A 19,167-nucleotide genomic window follows, 5' to 3' on the forward strand; every position below is an offset into this window, starting at 1 on the left:
CATAAGTGACACCAGAAACTTGAGGGGGAAGATGCCAAATTTTTTTGGCTTTTCTTTTTTTTTCTTTCTCTCTCACTTTTAGCAGCTTCAACTTCCTTAAAGGCACACACTAGCTGGACAGGACCCAAGAAAAGATGGGACAGAAGGGTTTTTATGGTGGGAAGGGTAAGAAACTGAATCTCAAGGAAAGTAAGAGACTTCTAATCTCACTTTAAACAAGAAAAAATGGGAGGCCGTTTTCTAAGCTGGGCCCGTATGAGTGGTTATGTGTGTATTTATATGTGCATGTACATGTGGGTGTGACAGCTCAGTGTGGGAATGAGTTTGTATGTGTGTTTGTGTGGGTGTGGGTGTGAGACTGTGTGTGAATTTGTGTGTGTTTGGGAATGTTTGAGTGTATTTGTGTTTGAGTAGGTGTGAGACTGTCTTTGTGTGTTTTGGACTGTGTGTGTGTGTGTGTTTGTGCATGTATTTGGGCATGCGTGCGTGTGTGCGTGTGTGTGTGTTAGGAGTGAGTAGGAATCTCTGCATCCGTGTGCCTGTTTGGGTGAAGGGTGTGTCTCAATGAAAAGCTGAAAGCCCCAAATGTATGAAACACTCACCGGGCTTCAAGGCTTCAGTGAGAACCAAAATCAACCTGTTTTTGTAAGAGAACACATCCTTTTCCCCTGTGTCAGGCCTGCCTGCTGGCTCTGCAGTTGGGCTGCCCTAAACACAGGCTGCTGTCCAGGGAGGTCCCCAGCCTCAGCCCCAGCTCCCCATCGCACAGGGTGGGTGGGGCCAGGGAGGCAGACAGGGAAGTGACTTTATGTGTTTACCTATGTGTAAACACCCTTCTAAGCTTCTGTCTCCTTTGCTGGGACTATGAGATGACACCCAGGTTCACAGAGGTGGTTTCATCACCCAGGACTGCCCACCTGGCAGGCAGAGGTGAGGCTGAGGAACTTCACACTTTCTGGAATATTCTCTGTAGCCTCCTTGGTGCTTGGAATCCCTGAGCTCCACTGCCCAACACTACCTGTAAGAAAGGGGCATATGCCTTCAGGGTGAGGATATATGACCCTTTTTCTCCAAACAGGATGCCCAAGGGAAGAGGGAATGAGGATAAGAAAAAGGCCCCAAACCAGACAGCTGGAAGAAAGTTAGAAACATGAGGGAGCCCCTGAAAACTTTCTCGATGGGATAGTTTTGCTTTCCACAGCACAAGTCTACTCATGTCCCTCCTCCTCATCCTCCCCGTTTCCTTTCCTTCTGTCTGTATACCTGGCTGAATTCTCTTTATGCCTCAACTTACCCTCTTGGCAGGGCCAAGGACAAACAGGTATCATCTTTGGCTGAAAGTATCCCCAGAGAGCCCCATCACAGCTCATCACATCCTCATTCCCTTGCCACAAAGCAAGGCTACAGAAGTTCTGGGAAGCAGTGTGCTGCCTGAAAAACACCCTGGTCTGATGCTGAAGATATTCTTATAGTCTAATGGAGCTCCCCCCACTGCAGGTGAAGCCCTGTCTGGCATCATCGCTATTGTGCTAGAGAATTTTGGGAAAGTCCTAAATTTGGTGGGTCAACCAGAAGCTGGAAACACACTTCCAGAGTTCAGCACATTAGCGACTTCTGTGCCAGTCAGGGAGGGCTTCCTGGCAGAGGGGCTTCACTGTGCTTCTGCACAGCCCATACACCACCTCACTCATGCAAGGGCCATGCCCCCTCCCAGGGGCTCTGAGGAGCTCACAGTCTCACTCCACCCCCTCCTCTAAAGCACACCAGGGCTTCAGAATGCAAGGTCTTCCCCAGACCTCAGCCCCTTCTGCTGCAGCTGGTTCCTTCTAGCATTTCAGGCTTCCATTACACATCACCTCCTCAGAGCATCCCTTCTGATACCACCAAGGCTAAAGTAGGTCCCCTCTTAATTACCTCCCTGTTTTTTTCTTCAGAGCTCTTACTATCATCTTTTTTTTACAGCTTTTGTTTTCCCTGGACTTACTACTTGTCTTTTTCTTGAAGGGTGTGTGTGGTGAGGTGGTGGTGGGGGCTTAGCTTAATTTATTTTTTTAAAATACCTATCACTAATTCAATCTAGGCAGGGGCCTCCTTGGGTGAATCTCCTCTGGTCATAGGTAAACACATAAAGTCCTCTGTCAAGGGAAAAACTTCTCTTCTATTGCCTTCTGGAAGAACTCTCTCGCTGAGCCTCTGACCCGCTCAGTTCGGTTTCTTTAGAGGCCTATGTCCGGAAGCTCGCAGGGATGGCCTCCTCCATTACTCAGGCTCCCTGTCACCTCCTGGATTAGATTTCTTGCTTCCTGGATCCCACCTCATCCCGCCTTAGTTTATTCATCTGTTCAACAGTCAAACAAAGGTGTACTGGCCACCATAATGAAAGGTATCTTCTTCAGACCAAAAGATTAAGTTGGCAACTCCATCCTTTATAATAAAAGCCCCATCAGGGCGAGCTGGCCAGACCCCAACCGTGAACGAATTCATGCACCAGGCCTTTAGTGTTACAATAATGAAATACCACCATACGTCTATCAGAGTGACTGAAAAAAGAAGTCTTTTTAAAACTGAAATTATCAAGGATCCAGAGGAACTCCTACATTGCTGGGGGAATGCAACATGGTGTAGCTGCACTGGAAAACAAGTAGGGAGTTTCACAAAGTGAAACATGCATTTATCATGCAACCTATCAATTTCATTCTTGGGTAGTTACTGAAGAAAATAAAACATGTGTTCATACAAAAACCTATATCTACACATTTATAATATCACTAGAGGTCTGGTGCACGAATTCGTGCATGGGTGGAGTCCTTCGGGGTGGCCTGTGGAGATCGGGCCCCAGCTTGCAGCCCCAGCTCATGCCCCCAGCCTTGCAGACCCGGAGCCCTGCCTGGCACCCCTCCTTGGCCTGGTGCCGCCCCCTCATTTGCTCCACTATCCTGCCCTCAGGGTGATCAATCAGGGCTGGGCCCCCTGCCCAGCTCCCTCAGTGCCTGGGGGCCAGGCAGCAGCCCCTCCCTTTGCCACTGCCAGTGGTTGCTATCTGTGGGACAATCGGCGGGGCAATTAGGCCCCTGCTTGTACCACCTAGGCCTGGTGCCACCTGTTCACCTGCTCCACTGTCCTGCTCTCATTGGGGCCCATAGGGGCTGGCAGAGCCTCCACTGCTGCCTGCTGCCAGCACTGTGTTGCTGATGTCCACCATGTTCCATGCCACTCCCTGGTGGTCAGAGCATGTCATAGTGAGCAGTTGAACTCCCAGTCTCGTGGTCGAATGACAGCCGGCAAGGACAATTTGCATATTAGGCTTTTATTATATAGGACTAGAGGCCTGGTGCACAAAAATTTGTGCACTCGGGGGTAGGGGGGGTCCCTCAGCCCGGCCTGTGCCCTCTCGCAGTCTGGGACCCCTCGGGAGATAATGACCTTCTGGCTTAGGCCTGCTCCCGGGTGGCAGAGGGCAGGCCCAATCCCTAGGTGCAGCCCCTGGTCGGGCTCAGAGCAGGGCCAACTGGGGAGTTGGGGCACCGCCCCCTGTCATACACAGAGCAGGGTGGATTGGGACATTGCGATGCCACTCTCATTCACGCTCAGGGTAGGGCCGATTGGGGGGTTGGGGCACCAACCCCTGTCACACTCAAGGCAGGGTCGATGGGGAGGTTGCGGCGCCACCCCTTGTCACCCACAGAGCAGGGCCAATCAGGGGGTTGGGGCGCTGCCCCCTGTCACTCACAGAGCAGGGCCCATCAGGGGGTTTGGGGCTCTGTACCCTGTCACGCACAGAGCAGGGCCAATCAGGGGGTTGGGGAGCTCCCCCCTATCACACACAGAGCAGGGCAGTTCAGGGGGTTGGGGCACCACCACTGTCACACTCAGGGCAGGGCCGATGGGGAAGTTATGGCTCTACCCCATCACAGAGCAGGGCCCGTGGAGGGGGGGTTGGGGCGCTGCCCTCTATCACCCACAGAGCAGGGCTGATCAGGGGGTTGGGACGCCGCACTCTGTCACACACAGAGCCGCAGGGCGATCAGGGGGTTGGGGAGCTCCCTCCTATCAGGCACAGAGCAGGGCTGATCAGGGGGTTGGGGCGCCTTCCCCTTTCACGAACAGAGCAGGGTGGATAGGGAGGTTGTGGCCCCGCCCCCTGTCACACACAGAGCCGCAGGGCAATCAGGGGGTTGGGCGCTGCCCCCTGTCACACTGATCCCGGTGCCGGGAGGCCTCTCAGCTCCGCTGATCCTGGTGCTGGGAGGCATATTACCCTTTTACTATATAGGATAGAGGCCTGGTGCATGGCTGGGGGCCAGTTGGTTTGCCCTGAAGGGTGTCCTGGATCAGGGTGGGGGTCCCCACTGGGGTGCCTGGCCAGCCTGGGTGAGGGGATGATGGCTGTTTGTAGCTGGTCACACACCCTTCAGGGTGGGGGTCCCCACTGGGGTGCCTGGCCAGTCTGGGTGAGGGGCTGAGGGCTGTTTTCAGGCTGGCAGGTGACTGAAGCTCCCAACTGCTCCTTTTTTCTTTTCTTTTTTTATTCTGGGCCAGCTTTAGCTCTGGCTCCAGCTCTGAGGCCTCTGCTGCTGAAAGCAGGTATCTGGTTTGTTTGGGTTCTATTATCGAAACACTGTATCAACTCCAGCTCTGAGATCCTGGCGCGCTGAAAGCAGGTTTCTGGGGTTTTGTTTAGCTTCTATATTTGTAAGAATGTTTCAAACTGCAAGTTCAGAGGCCGGCAAGGCAGGCGGGGAACATTGGAGTCCTCCGTCACTGAAGCAAGCAAGACTCATGTTAGTTTCAAGCTGCCTGGCTGCCGGCCGCCATCTTGGCTGGCAGTTAATTTGCATATCTTGCTGATTAGCCAATGGGAAGGGTAGCGGACGTATGCTAATTACCATCTTTCTCTTTTATTAGATAGGATTATATAGGATTATTCAAAATCACTCATAACTAGAAACAACATAAATGTCCATCCAGCTAGTGAGCGAATGGATTTAAAAAAAAACAAAACAGTGCTATATCCATACTGTGGAACTTGGCAAAAAAAGAGAACTGAACTACTGAGACACACAACATGCATGAATCTCAAAAGCATTATGCTGAGTGACAGGTAAGGTAATCTACTTTTTAGAAAGATAACCTAAAACAGCCATGCCATGCCCCGTAAATCCACACTAATCAATATATATAAAAGCCTAAGCGACTGCTTTACCATTCCACCATTAGCTATGACATACACTGACCACCAGGGGCAGACTCTCAAGGCACAAGCATGGAAACATGGAACAGACTGATTAACCTCAGAGGGAAGGTGGGAGGGGGAGGGTGGGAAGAGATTAACCAAAGATCTTATATGCATACTAGAGGCCTGGTGCACGGATTTGTGCACCAGTGGGGTCCCTCCCCCTGGCCTGCGGGGATCGGGTTGAATCTGTGCACCGGGCCTCCGACATCCCCCGAGGGGTCCCGGATTACAAAAGGGCACAGGCCAGGCTGAGTGACCCCACCGGTGCATGAATCTGTGCACTGGGCCTCTAGTATAAATAAGTAATTATACCCATATATACATGCTATTACTTTTAAATATATATATTTTAATGATTTCAGAGATGAAGGGAGAGGGAGATAGAAACATCAATGATGAGAGAGAATCATCAATTGGCTGCCTCTGCATGTCCCCTACTGGGGACTGAGCCAGAAACCTGGGTATGTGCCCTGACTGGGAATCAAACCTTGACCTCCTGGTTCATGGGTCAACACTCATTCACTGAGCCACACCAGCCAGTCCACATAATTACTTTTAAAATATTATTGCACAAATATGAAAAATAAGTGTTTATATGAAATTGTATATTATTCTGTACTATTTACTTTCTGTTACATAAATTCCATTATTTAAACTAAACAACATTTAACAGTGGAAATTAGTACTAATGGTAGGACTAATAAAAAATATCTACACTAATAAAAGAGAAATATGTAAATTGACCATCACCTCACAACACCCACCAGCCAATCAGGAGTGAGCATGCGAATTAGCGGGAAAAGATGGTGGCAGCCACAGAGCCAGCTGGAGTGGGCAGGAGGCTTGGGTTGCCCCCGGCAACAGAGGAAGCCAAGCTTCCCACCTGCCCTCGCTGGCCGCTGAAGGAAGGGCCTGTGGGCGGCGGTCACAGAGCTAGCCTGAGCGCAGGAGGCTTGGGTCAACCGGGCCGGCCACTGAGGGGAGGGCCTGCAAACAGCTCTCAGCCCCTCACCCAAGCTGGCCACGCCCCCCAGTGGGGACCCCCACCCTGAAGGGGGTGTGGCCAGCCTGAAAACAACCCTCAGCCCCTCACCCAGGCTGGCCACAACCTCCCCCCCCCAAGCAGGGACCCTCATCCCATGGGGGTGTGGCTGGCCTGCAAACTGCCCCAGCCCCTTGCCCAAGCCAGCACCATCCTCAGTGAGGACCCCCACTCCAATGGGGCATGGCCGGCCTGCAAACCACCACAGGCCCCTTGCCCAGGCCAGCTGGTCCCCCAAAGGAACCCCCACCCTGATCCAGGACACCCTTCAGGGAAAACCAGCTGGCCCCCACCCATGCACCAAGTCTCTAGCTATACTAAAGAAGGGTAATATGCTAATTAGACTAGGAGATCTTCCAGGAGACCTTCTGGACATTCTTCTGGACAAAGCCATGGTGGCAGGGCAGAGGTAGAAGTGGTTAGGGGCCAAGAGGGGAGGGCAGTTGTGGGTGATCAGGTTAGCGGGGGGGACAGTTGGGGGCGAGCAGGCCAGCAGGCAGAGTGGTTAGGGGCAATTAGCCAGGCAGGCAGGTGAGTGGTTAGGAGCCAGCAGTCCTGGAATGCGAGAGGGATATCCCAGATTGGAGAGGGTGCAGGCCGGGCTGAGGGACAACCCCTCCCCCATGCACGAATTTTGTGCATCGGGCCACTAGTACTATGTATAAGAAAAATATAACAATATTTTAATACTCTTTCTATCCTTCAATATGGCAATTTATTTGAACTTTTTTAGCTCTATTGGATATTTAAATCCCATAGATTAATTATTGTATACTCTCAAGATACATAAATGTAAGACTTCTAAAATGAAAAATATAAACATAATAGTATTCATTGAACAGATATAACCTATATTTAACAAAAAAGATGGCATGTTTCCTTCTGTCCCTTGTTGCATAGAGTATTTTTACTCTTCCAGCTTCCTTTCCCAATAAGACTTCTCCTGACTGCCTGCAGCCTTTAGAACATCCTTCTTTTCTTTGCTGGTAAAACTGAGTAGAGACCAATGTAAAATTTAGTTTGACTTTCAGCTCTGCTCTTTTCAGGCCCCCATTACACGGTTCCTAGAGTCAGTTCGATGTGATGGCAGTGCACTAAATACCCTCTCAGCAAAAGTGTTTGAGCATGAAACACTTTGGTTTTCACTTACTAACATCAGCAGATTTTTAGACCTACGGAAATTAATTTCCACCTCTCCAAAAATGTCCATTCTCTCTATCCAAAGCCTTGTTTCCATAGGCCAGCTGTTTGAAGTCAGGTTCTTTGCATCCATAAATTCATCACAGAAGCTCTCCATGTCTAAATGTCCATAAGTTAAAAACATTTCAAAGTGCACCAAAAGTCATCATACATTTAACCTCTTTTCTCAAGAAAAATGATTTTGAAGCACAGAGGTCATCTGAACTTGTGAAATTAAAGTTGGAGTTCAAATAAGTTTCCATTTTAGTAACAAAATTCATAAAGTCCTTTTAACTTGATTCTCTTTAACTGGGGATAACTTTTGTTTCCAAAGCAGTCTTATTTCCAGTAAATTAGTCATTTTCCGCTGGGTGACTTTTCGCACAGCCCATATACCTAATGGAACTAGTCGGGTGCACAGAGTTTACCTTTTCCTATGGTCTCTTCAAAGATCATTAAAAAGTTTGGGGGAAACAGTATAAAATTTTCCATTTTGCAGTAACCCCTTTCTCCCTTCTCATTCCCAATATACTTCCAAATTCAGAAAGTTTTCACACTTTGAAAATATCATTTTACAACAGGCCAATGCATTCACATCTTTTATACAAGACATGTGTAGACTGTGTCTAATGAGGCTACCTCCTTCCACGCCTATCAATCAATAAAAAACTCATTAACTGCTTCTGCATGCTTTGAGAAAACGGAAAAGTGACCCAAAATTTCATTAAGAACGTTTCAACAGCACCGGTAAATCTCACCTCTTTTTAATAGTGTTATGTAACAGGTGTGCAGGACAGTTAGCAGATAAGACTTTAAAAATTTTTCTTTGATAAGAAGTTCATAGACTGAATGGAATTTTCCAAAATTTACATTTTCACCATTTGCCAAATATGCAGATAGATGAGCAAAGACTAGTTTGCATTTGGACAAGATATTAACAATCTTTTGCTTTATATGTTCTTCAATTTCATGGAGATCTTCATAGGAATAAGGACAACAATTTGCAACTCCATCTTTCAAATCAAAATACCTGAGTTGGGGAGAACAGGTTTTCATTGCCATGTTCAACCCTGCTTGATACACTGCAGGATTTATGCCTGCTGGAATAGCGGCCCGGGTTCGCGCTGCACTGTATAGGATTCCACATCTGCTAGCAAAATGTCTCCCATTTCTTTCTCAGCAGAACATTTTACAGTAGTTGAAACCTCTGAATCAGGACACATAACTTTACTTAGTTTCATAAAGCAATCAAAGAAACAATATAATAACAAATGTATTTGTGTGATATGCCCAGGCTAATTCAGTGGCTGCTATGTTCAACTCATCATTAGTTTCTTTTTGGAGGATAAAAAACTCTGATTGATTTAGAAATACCTGTCTCATTCTGGACCTGTGAGATTTAGCCTCCATATGTGATGAACAAGATCCCTCCCTCCCCAGAGAGGTTGCTGCTCACAGCCCAGCATGCTCCCCGCCCAGCATGCTCCCCCCACACTGTGAGAACTGAAGCACAGCTCATGGAACAAACTAAGAGTGTGTCACCTCCCCAAACAGAGATGGTTTTCAGGGCGACTTTTCTGACTGATGCACAGCTTATCATCTGTGTAGATGAAAAGGCAGGAGGTGATGCTATAATCATCACTGCTGCTTGTCAGCCTTACACGTGACTGAGAGAAGTGCGGGCATATTTGGTAATGTGAGTGATGGGAGGATTTCGTTAACATGATATCCTCAATTCCCTGTGTTGAGGGGGTCAGGAATATGAGCAGGTTCAGCTCCTGGGGTGTAGCCTGCGTTCCCAGATCAGGGAGCAAGTTGGGTGCACAGATAGGATATGACTCTGCTCCATTCAGCCCCCTGGGAGCAGAAGGTGCTCTGTTAGATTGGGACGTACTAAGGAGAGGTCAGCTGGTTGGAAAGATTCCTGGGAAATATAGAGGGCTAGACCACCTGACCACAGGTTAGCTACAGGTTCGGCCAGTGGGAGGAGAAAAGTGAACCTCTGCCCACACATGAGCACCAGATAGCACCCACCAAGTCGGGGGAAATGTCTCTTACTGTTGGATGATTACATTTTTCTAGCTTGTGGCCATACCAGATAGCCCAGAGAAGGAATAACCATCTAAAAATAATTGTTAAGTAAAAGGAATAAAGAGAAAAACCTATCAATATTAAAATCAAACCATAAAAATGCTTAATGATGAGTGTTTGTAAAACTCTCCAGGGAAAAGCCAGTGATTGGGATGTTCAGTGACTGGGGACATTCATGTGTGCTCAAATTGCTTTTGACGAGTCAATTTTTTGCCACAGTGGGATGCTAATTCTGTTGGACAATGTCGTTTTCTATGCCTCCAGGAAGTCATAGACTCCAGGAAGCTGGCAGAAATGTGGGGACAGATATAGGATCCAGAAATAGTCCAGAGCCAGTCAAGAGTGATGAAAAGATAAATGAGCCCAGCCAAGCCGCCAGGGGGTGGGACTTGCCTTAGCAGCAGCTTGGGGAAGGTGAACAGATTTTAGTTGACCTGCTTTGTCAAGAGCAGCTGACTAACAGACCTACATCCTCCCTTAGTCACAGGTGGGCCAGGCCACTGCGGAGACATGTGTACACATCCAGCTGCAAGAAGTTGGAGAAGGTGAACATGAAGAAAGCAAGGCAAGGGCTGCCAGAAAACTAAAAAAAACCTGGAAATAATTTTTTCATCTCCAACCAGCTGTTTTAACTTCATGTGAGACCATATTAACCATGTCAAGTCCATTACTGTTGCCCAGTCACTGACTCCACCAGGAGTGAGGACATTCAGAGATCTGCTTCTACGTGGTGTAGCTCTCTCTGAAAAGTAACATTAAGCTCTGGCTGGGTAGCTCAGTTGGTTAGAGCACCGTTCTGATACACCAAGGTTGCACCAAGGCTGTGTGTTCAATCCCCAGTCAGGGCACATACAAGAAGCAACCAATGAATGCATACATGAGTGGAACAACACATTGATGTTTCTTTCTCGCTCCGTAAAATCAGTAAACTAATGTTTTAAAAAAGAAAAGTTACTTAAAATTTCCCACTCTGTGACTACACATATTTCCAAGGATGAAGGATGTATTTCTAGAATTTCTGGTAGCTACAGCGGTGAGCAGGGAAAACCTCATTTCTAAGGCAGGCTTCCTTCTCTGTTTCCTGAGTTGAGCAACTGTTACTTCATTCATTCATCTACCCATCCATTCATCCATCCATCATCTAACCATCCAGAAAACACATATTCAGTAGCACCTGTGCTTCAATTGAAGTCTAAGCACTAGGAAAGAGCAGCGAGTCAGGTACCACTTACTCCTCCTGCTGCAGGAGTACACTTTCAGGTTGCTGATGTTATCCAAGTTTTTATTCCCAGCAAACAATGTCTATAACTTATCAAACAAACACAAATCCAGACTCAGGGAGAAACTTTAATTAGAAAGAAAGACTACTGCAATAGGGAGAACACACCCACTTCAGAGATCTGTGAGTGTGTTAATGTCAAATAGAAAATGTTCTTTTGTCCGGCCAGTGTGGCTCAGTGATTGAGCCTTGACCTATGAACCAGGAGGTCACAGTTGGATTTGAGGTTAGTGCACATGCCCAGGTTGCGGGCTTGATCCCCAGTGTAGGGCATGCAGGAGGCAGCCGATCAGTGATTTTCATCACTGATGTTTCTCTCTCTCCTTCTCCCTTCCTCTCTGATATCAATAAAAAAAATTTTTTTTTTTTTAAGAAAAGGCTCTTTTTCATAGGGTAGAGGTAAGGAGAGCAGCAGACATAGGCAGTGTCTTTGGAGGGGAAGCTGAACAAGCAAGGCAAAATACCAGTGAGGTCTGATAGGAAGGTGTCGTTATGATCAGCTAGTTCTCAGGAGAGGCTGAGCAGGGGGACGTGTGCCACCTTTTTGTGCTTGCTCAAACTTGGGAGAAAGCTGAGTTCAGGGACCTGTAGGAGAAGGTAACTCCTGATTAAGTGTGGTCAAGGCAAAGCAGAGGGTTAGCCATGGGCAACTGTGGACTCTTGGCAGTTGCCAGCCCCTATCTCCCCTCAGGAGCAGGGGGAGTTGAAGAAGCCCTGAGGGGCGACTGGGGCTGGCAGCCACTACTCACACCCACTGATGGCACCCAGAGATTGGGGCGGCACTGGGCGCCTGCATTGGGTATGAACAGTGGCTCCAGTGCCAGCAGCGGGTGTGAGCGGGACTGGTGTCGGCAGCAGGTACAAGTGCCAGGCGGGACCGTGGCATGCTGGAGCAAAGAATTTTCAGTAACCACCAGAGGCTTATCCCAATGACAGGGACTGGCACCCTGCCTTGGTCTGGCCCCCCGCCCCCCCCCCGCCCCCCACCATCCTGCCGAGGCCGACGCCCACCATGTTCCGCCTGCGCTCTCTGGTGGTCATCACACATCATAGTGACCGGTTATTTGGTTGTTCCACCGTTTGGTCTATTTATATATTAGCCTTTTATTATATAGGATGTATTATATAAGTCTCCTTCCTCCCCACCCCCCCATTGACCTCTCCCCAGCTTTCCCCAACCCCCAGCACATGCCCTCACCCCCACCCCCAGCTGTGTCCATTGGTTATGCTCATATGCATGCATACAAGTCCTTTGGTTGATCTCTTACCCCCTCACCCTCCACCTTCCCTCATAGGTTGGACCAGGGGTCCTCAAACTTTTTAAACAGCGGGCCAGTTCACTGTACCTCAGACAGCTGGAAGGCCGGACTATAGTTTTAAAAAAAAAAACTATGAACAAATTTCTATGCACACTGCACATATCTTATTTTGAAGTAAAAAAACAAAACGGGAACAAATACAATATTTGTATTTGCATGTGGCCTGTGGGCCGTAGTTTGAGGACCCCTGGGTTGGACAGTGTGTTCGATGCTTCTATGACTCTGGTTCTATTTTTGTTCATCAGTTTATGTTGTTCATTATATTTCACAAATGAGTGAGTTCATGTGATATTTATCTTTCTCTGACTGGCTTATTTCACTTAGCATAATGCTCTCCAGTTCCATACATGCTGTTGCAAATGGTAAGAATTCCTTCTTTTTTACAGCAGCACAGTATTCCATTGTGTAGATGTACCACAGTTTTCTAATCCACTCATTTGCTGATGGGTACTTAGGCTGTTCCCAAATCGTAACTACTGTAGATTGTGCTGCTATGATCAATGGGGTGCATATATCCTTTCTGATTGGTGTTTCTGATTTCTTGGGATATATTCCTAGAAGTGGGATTACTGGGTCAAATTTTTAATTTTTTGAGGAAACTCCATACTGTTTTTCACAGTGGTTGCACCAGTCTGCATTGCCACCAGCAGTGCAAGAGGGTTCCTTTTTCTCATCAGCACTTGTCATTTGTTGGTTTGTTGATGATAGCCATTCTGACAGGTGTGAGATGGTATCTCACTGTTGTTTTGATTTGCATCTCTCGGATGATTAGTGACTTTGAGCATGTTTTCATATGTCTCTTGGCCATCTGTATGTCCTCTTTTGAAAAGTATCTATTTAGGTCCTTTGCCCATTTTTTGATTGGATTTTTTATCTTCCTTTTGTTAAGGTGTATTAGTTCCCTGTAAATTTTAGAGATTAAATCCTTATCAGAGACAACATTGGCAAATAAGTTCTCCCATGCAATGGACTTTCTTGTTGTTTTGTTGATGGTTTCTTTTGCTGTGCAGAAGTTTTTGATGTAGTCCCACTTGTTTATATTCTCCTTAGTTTCCATTGCCCTAGGAGCTGTATTGGTAAAGATATTGCTACAACATCTCCTTTCATTTCTAATTCTATTTGGGTCCTCTCTCTTTTTTCAACCTTGTTTATCTTTTCAAAGGACCAACAGATCTTGGTTTCATTGATTTGTTATATTGGTGTTTTTAAGATTCTATTTTGTTTATTTCCACTCTGATATTTATTATTTCTTTTCCTCTACTCCCTTTGGGCTTTGTTTGTTGTTGTTTTTTCCCCAATTCCTTTAGGTGTAAGATTAGATTGTTTATTTGACATTTTTTCTTGCTTCTTCAGGTAGGCTTGTCTTACTATGAATTTACCTCCTAAGACTGCTTTGGCTATGTCTCAGAGATTTGGGATAATTGTGTTTTCATTTGTATTTGTCTCCAGGTATCTCTTGATTTTTTCATTAGTCTCTTTGTAAACCCATTAATTGTTTAGTATCATGTTTTTTAGCCTCCATGGGTTAGTGTGCTTTTTAGTTTTCATTATGTAATTGATTTCTAGTTTCATACCATTGTGTTCAGAGAAGATGCTTGATATAATTTTAGTCTTCTTGTTTTGTGGCCTAACGTGTTGTTTATCCTGAGAAATGCTCCACATAAACTTGAAAAGAATGTATATTCTGCTTTTGGGGGCTGGAATATCCTAAAAATATCAATTAAATTTATCTGGTCTAGATGGAAGATGGTGGCATAGGTGAATGCAACACTCATCCTTCCACAACCACATCAAAATTATAACTAAACCACAGAATAACCATCATTTGAACCACCTGAAATCTGGCTGAATGGAAGTCCTACAACTAGAGAATTAAAGAAGAAGCTATACTAAGACTGGTAGAAGGGACAGAGGCACAGAACAGGCTGGTCTGACACCCACATGCAGTATTTTTTTAATCAGGAAGGATATCTCAACTGTGGTGCTCCCTCTCTCCTCATAAGGAGCAAGGGGTTCCAGGCCCATACCAGATCCCTAAGCCCAGGGTTCCAGTGCTGGGAAAAGAAGTCCACAGATTTTCAATCTGTAAAAACCAGCGGGAATTGTGGCTGAGTGATAAGGAGGCTACTGGAGGCCCAGGCAGTTCTGTTTAAAGGGCTGTTGCAGGGACTTACTCAGATTCATTCCCTCTGAGCTCCAGCATTGGGGCAGCAGCCTGAAAGGATCCAGGGACATAAGGGAGGAACTAAATTGTCTGGCATCAGGGCAAGAACTGGGAGCAGCTTTCTATCAGACAAAAAGTTGACAGAGGTCTTTGTTCCTTTACTGAGACCTCCCTGCCACAGTGCTGACAGGCAGTCACCATATGTGAGTCCCCATCAACCTGGCTCACACTGTTCAGCCTCACCCTGGTGACTCCCTGAGACCCTACCCCATTCAATCTGCAGCCTAACCCAAGCTGTTTACTTTCAGTCTGTCTTTCAATCTGAAGTGGATCTCAGGTAGACAGCATATGAATGAGTCTTGTTTTCTTATCCATTCAGCCACCCTACATCTTTTGATTGGAGCATTTAATCCATTTGCATTTAAAGTGATTATTGAGAGGTATGTAGTTATTGTCACTTTATTATTCACTAGAGGCCCGATGCACAATATTTGTGCACAGGTAGGGTTTCTATGCCTGGCCAGAGATCAGGGCCAATCTCTGGGGCAACCAGCAGACTGATGGGCGGGGGGGGGGGGGGGGGGGGGGAGAAGCCCACTGGCACCTGCCTTGGCCAGCCTGGTGCCACCCACTCACCGGCCCCACCCCCTGCCGCTGCCACCAGTTGCCTCCCTCTGCAGGGCAACTGGTGGGGCAATCGGGGGGCCCCCACCTAGAATCCACCCTGGCTGGCCTGGGGCCTGCAGGCTGGGGGCAGTTCCTGCATTAAGCATCTGTCCCCTGGTGGTCAGTGTGTGTCATAGCAACCTGTCGTTTCACCAGTCATTCCGCTGTTTGGTCGATTTGCATATTAGGCTTTTATTATATAGGACTAGAGGCCCGGTGCACAAAAATTTGTGCACTCGGGTGCGTCCCTCAGCCCACCCTGTGCCCTCTCGCAATCTGGGGCCCCTTGGGGGCCCCTTCCCCTGGCTGCTGGCACCAGTTTTCCTCCGGTGCCCGGAACCCAGGCCTTCGCTCTTTGCTGGGAGGGGCCCACACGGTGGGCGAGGGGCTTAGCTCTTTAAAAAATACTTCTGAATGTTTGGTAAATAACCCTGTAGGAATCTACTTTCTGAAACATGCTGGTTGTTAAGGGCTGATTTGGGTAATCAACAAAATGTATGTTAAAATCCTAATCCCCAGAACCTCAGAATGTACCTGTATATGGAGATAAGATCTTTAAAGAGGGGATTACATTAAATTGTGGCAGTTCCAGTGGGACCCTTAGCCCATCTCACTGAAGTCCTTATAAGAAGAGGAATGTTGGGGTCCAGCCCCAGCAGGTCCAGGGGTTCCCAAAGAAGGAATGACACAGAGGCAGCATTCAGGTTATCATTATAGCCAGGTTCTCTTTTTATTGTCCTGTTACATCTATATTTATACTATTTGATCCTATAAACATGCCTCTATAAGCTTTTTTTTTTTTTTTTTTGCATCGGGTCCGTTTATTGGGGGGTCAGTCAAAGGGGGAGCTGGCTAGGGTGGGGTAGGGCAGCAGCTTGTCTGGCCCCCGAGAAACCCAACTTAAGTCCAGAGCCTCGAGGGCTTAGAAGCCAAAGTCTTCCTCCACCTTTATCTGCACGGGGGCCAGCTCCGGAGTCAGCGGGACTCCTGCCCAGTGCCCTTCCTATGGCACTCGCCGCCTCTTCCAACTGCTGGGCCCCTCACCAGGGGCCCGGCTGCTGGCTTCTGTGGGCGCTGGCGTCCTCCTGGGCGGGGACAGCCCCTCTTTCTCTGGAGGCTCGTTCTCAGCATTGCCTGGGTTGGGGGCGTCTCTGCCCTGGCTGCCCTCGTCCTCCAGTAAGATGGTGAACTGGCTGGCCCGGTAGTTGTCACCGTAGGAGTCCAGCACCTTCATGAGGAACCTCCGCTCCTGCTGGAGTCTCCATGTTATCCTCTATATCTGATGGAGCCTGTTCAGGACCCCCTCCTTCGCCTGCTCGATCTCCCTGCAGCGCCGATCCAGCGCCTGGTACTTCCTGCGATTGAGTTCCCATTGGCGCCGCCCTTGCTGGCCTCAGGCTGCCTCCTCCTCTTCATCTCGCTCCTGGAGGCTGGAGCTGCCCAGACCCCCAGACACCAACTCCACTTCGGTCTCAAGCTAGCTCTCCAGGATGTGACCACCTTTCAGCAGAGGCAGCGCCAGCTCCCAGCCGGGAGGTGCTGAGATCTCCTCAAAGCCCACGGCTGCCATGGACCCCTCTCTCTGCTCCGGCTCCATTTCTCCCTGGCTCCCGACACAGAACTTCCAACCTTGCAAGCCTCTAGTTTAAAGTGGCTTGCAAAACTACAGCCCATCCGATTTCACAGCCAGGCACCCAGGCCCTGGCCGCTAAGCCTCCTGGGAGTTGTAGTTCTCTATTTCCGGCTTGCCTCCCTCGCCCCACCCCCACCCCAGTCCCAACTGAAAGGCCCTGCTGGCTGGTCTAACCCTGTGGCCAGGCATCTGAGTCACCTCGGGTCTTTATTCCTGTCCCGACACCACGCCATCTGACCATGGAGACTCTCCTCTTGCGAGGCCCCTGGGTCTCCTTCTGGGTCTCCTTAGCCCAGGTACCGGATTGCGTGCCCCAGCGGCAAAAACAGCCCCGGCGCCTGGGTCTCCTTCTGGGTCTCCTCAGCCCAGGCACTGGATTGCGTACCACAGCTGCAACTCAGCCCAGGGCCCTGGGTCTCCTTCTGGGGCCTGGCTGCTTCGCCCCCGGGGGACCGGATCACGTGCCCCAGCGGCAACGCAGCCCCAGCGCCTGGGTCACCTTCTGGGTCTCCTTCTGGGGCCTGGCTGCGTCGCCCCTGGGGTCCAGATGGTGTCCCCAGGCAGCTATGCAGCCTGGCCTCTGGCCCCGCCTCTGGGTGTTCTCCCATCACTGGTGATCAGTGATCTGAGAAGCCAGGCAGACATCCACCTCTTCCCTGCCCCACCCAGCTTCTCCCATTACTGGCCCAGGGCCGGCAAAGGCGGCCAGGTTCTCTTATCACAGAAGCCGGCAAAGGAGGCCTGGCTTCTCCGAGCAAAGGCAGCTCGGTTCTCTGGCTCTTGGCTGCCGCCTGGGTTTCCGATTGCAGTCAGCGGCAGGCAGCTTCTTCCCTCCTTCCCCTTTCGCCTCCCAGCATTGCGCCTATGTTGGCAGTTAACTGCCAATCTTAGTTGGCAGTTAATTTGCATATAGCCCTGATTAGCCAATGAAAAGGGTATCGTCGTACGCCAATTACCATTTTTCTCTTTTATTAGATAGGATATTTATGTTATGTTTCACCCTTCTTCTTACTGCAGTCCCTTGAACATTTCTTGTAACACTGGTTTGGTGGTGAACTCCTTTAGCTTTCTCTTGTCTGGGAAACTCTTAATTTGTCCTTCAGTTCCAAATGATAGCTTTGTTGGGTACGTAATCTTGGTTGTAGGTCCTTGCTTTTCATCACTTTGAATATTTCAAGCCAATCCCATCAGGCCTGCATAGTTTCTGATGAGAAATCAGTGGACAGTCTTATGGGGGTTCCTTGTAGGTAACTAACTGCCTTTCTCTCACTGCTTTTAAGATTATCTCTTTGGCTTGCTCCCAGCTACGGCTCCACTATGGCTCCGAAAGGCAGCTCCAAGTAGAAGTCCGAGGAGGACCTGCTCCTTCAGGATTTCAGTTGCAACTTCTCAGCCAAGTCCTCTGCACTCTTCTTTGGGAACACCTTCATTGTGTCTGCCATCCCCATCTGGTTATACTGGCAGATATGGCATATGGATCTTATTCAGGCTGCTGTTCTATTCAGTGTGATGACACTTGTAAGCACTTATTTGGTAGCCTTTGCCTACAGAAAATGTGAAATTTGTACTCAAGCACAAAGTAGCACAGAAGAGGGAAGATGCTGTTTCCAAAGAAGTGACTCGAAAACTTTCTGAAGCTGATAATAGAAAGATGTCTCAGAAGGAAAAAAATCAAAGAATCTTGTGGAAGAAGAATGAAGTTGCTGATTATGAAGCTACAACATTTTCCATCTTCTATAACAACACTCTATTCCTGGTCTTGGTCATTGTTGCATCCTTCTTTATATTGAAGAACTTCAACCCCACAGTGAACTATATTCTGTCCATAAGTGCTTCATCAGGTCTCCTCGCCTTCCTGTCTACTGGCTCCAAATAGACCATGTCAGCTTCACCCTTGGCTTTGTATCTATGGGTGGTCTTTGGTATATGGAAAAGTAGCTGGGTGGTCGGGGTGGGAGACACATAAGATGTTTTTATAGTCTGGAGCTTGAGGGTTTGAAAGACCCAACAAAATGTAATTCAATATTTGTTTAATGCTCTTTTTTTGACAAACTGTCGAAATTACATGAATTGAAAGGGAAACTCAGAGTACCAGGACATTTATTAAAAAGGCAAATGTGTCTGGCAATGTGCTATAATCACAAGAGGAGAAAATAACTTGTTTCCTTGATTGTCAGAGATCACAGTAACCTGGACTGAACTGTAAGTATTTGCTATAGTAGCAAGAAGTTAATAGCTGGTTCTGTGTGTTCCAAGTACAATATTACAACTTTTTGGGAACCATAAATACCAGAGTGAATCCTCTTTTCTCCCCTTACCTCTGCCTGGGGGGTGGGATTGAACTGCATGTTTACAAATCTCTGAATTTGTGATTTGAAATAACTCAATTAAAGTTAAAAACATGGTTTCTCCAATTTGGGGAAAAGAAACTTAAAAAGAAAAGATTATCTCTTTGTCCTTAACCCTTAGCATTTTAATTATGATGTGTCTTAGTGTAGACCTCTTTGGGTTCACCTCTTTAGAGACTCTGCACTTCCCTGACTTGTGTGTCTATTTCC

General features: G+C 47.9%; 2 pseudogenes; one reads left to right on the forward strand and one right to left on the reverse strand.

Moving 5' to 3' along the window:
- Window positions 1-15,808: 15,808 nt before the first annotated feature.
- Window positions 15,809-16,546, reverse strand: LOC132226298 (TCF3 fusion partner-like; annotated as a pseudogene).
- Window positions 16,547-17,926: 1,380 nt separating this feature from the next.
- On the forward strand, window positions 17,927-18,931 carry LOC132212141 (translocon-associated protein subunit gamma-like; annotated as a pseudogene).
- The last annotated feature ends 236 nt before the right edge of the window (window positions 18,932-19,167 follow it).

Source organism: Myotis daubentonii, chromosome 1, assembly GCF_963259705.1.
Source record: "Myotis daubentonii chromosome 1, mMyoDau2.1, whole genome shotgun sequence".
Classification (NCBI taxonomy): domain Eukaryota; kingdom Metazoa; phylum Chordata; class Mammalia; order Chiroptera; family Vespertilionidae; genus Myotis; species Myotis daubentonii.